Here is a 1,963-nt window from a genome sequence, read left to right as displayed (position 1 = left end):
TATATATATATATATATATATATATATATATATATATATATATATATATATATATTTTTTTTTTTTTTTTTTCAAAAAGGCCCATAAAAGAAACACAGGAAATATGAATAAATCACACTATATTTCGGTCAATAACCATCGACCATCTTCAGGATGTAAAGTAAAAATGAGGGATACAGTGGAGAGTGACGGTTTATATATGAAAGCAAAAGGGTGTGTTCAATTGTTCTATAGTTGTTATAATTGCTGGAAGGATTAGCCAAATTTAATTACATCCAGGTGCGTCTTCTTATTGTTGAGCCGCTTGGAGGAAGTCTTGACCTCTGATGCATGTCTGGTGGTCGGTCTCCGTGGATTATCTTCTTAATGATAGGGTTGAGAAGAGTATTGTCCACTATGTCAGCTTTCTATTGGCCCCCAGATAGGTTCATTGTGTTTGATTGATTTATGATGGCTGATTCCAGGATTTTCCTTCTGTACGGACAGGTACTCTTAAAAAGCAAAGACGACTCACTCCAATTAATCTGGTGCCCTAAATCCCTAAGGTGAATGAAAATCCCCGAGTTTTCATACCCATATCTAACAGATCTTTTGTGTTCGGATAATCTTTGAGATAGCGAACGGCCCGTTTGCCCAACGTACACTTTTTCACAATCCCCACATGGTACTTTGTAAACGCCGGATTCTATGTCTCTTTTATTTTGATAAACATTAATAAGGGCGCTTCCTATGGTCTTTGGATATGAAAAAACAAAAGTGGTTCTCAGTTTTGATATATATATATATATATATATATATATATATATATATATATATATATATATATATATATATACATATATATGTATATATATATATATATATATATATATATAGATATATATATATATATATATATATATATATATATATATATATATATATATATATATATATATATATATATATATATGTATATATATGTGTGTGTATAAATATAAATATCTATCTATCTATCTATCTATCTATCTATCTATCTATTTATATATATATATATATATATATATATATATATATATATATATATATATACATATATATATATATATATATATATATATATATATATATATATATATATATATATATATATATATATATATCCATGTTTGTGCGCGGGTGCATATGTGTGTTAGAAAATGCAGCCTAAGGTAAAAATTTTCCGCTTTTGCATCAAGGTATTTTAAATAAAAAGGATAAATAAGAGTATATTTGATAGAATATAGGTAAAATGCAAGGTATATTTTCTGCTCTTAAAATTCTATTTTTTTTTTTTTTTTCGATGAGGATCAACTTCAATAGATTAAGCCAGGCGAGGGCTTGACATGAAGACAAATCTTGATAACCATAATTTTTTCTGTCAAATCTTATCTCTTACATCTTCTGCAAAGGGTGGTGGACGACATTCAGACTTGAAATTACATCATAATTGCTCTATATATCTCACCTGAATTTTTGCAGAATTCAAGAGGTTCAGAGTAGTAATATCGTTGTCTTTTATCGTCACATTTCCATTGGCTTATTATGATTTTATGTGACTTTTTACTCAATTGCAAAACGAGTATTATTCATCTTGCTGTTTTTATTTTCTATGCATTATGTTCATTTATTCTGACATAAAGTTTTGCAGTTACTTGCTCGTTTGGCAATAATAGAAGGTTATATTACTGCTCTCCTCAGGACAGTTTCCTTTCTATGCATAATTTCTTAGTTGTTGTGTGACTCAAGAAAACTTCTTTGTGGGTTATATTTTCAGCATTGATGTTATGGACTCAAAACTTTGGTTGACTTTCTTCCTATAACTCTTATCTTAAGATATCCTAATAGCTTCATCACAACATTGTAAGAAGTGTTTAAGAATATCCTCAATATTTCTCACCTGACCAGTATTACTGATTGAAGTATAATAAAATTTGATCGATTT

This window comes from Palaemon carinicauda, chromosome 15, assembly GCF_036898095.1.
Source record: "Palaemon carinicauda isolate YSFRI2023 chromosome 15, ASM3689809v2, whole genome shotgun sequence".
Lineage (NCBI taxonomy): Eukaryota > Metazoa > Arthropoda > Malacostraca > Decapoda > Palaemonidae > Palaemon > Palaemon carinicauda.
This window is presented reverse-complemented; position numbering follows the sequence as displayed.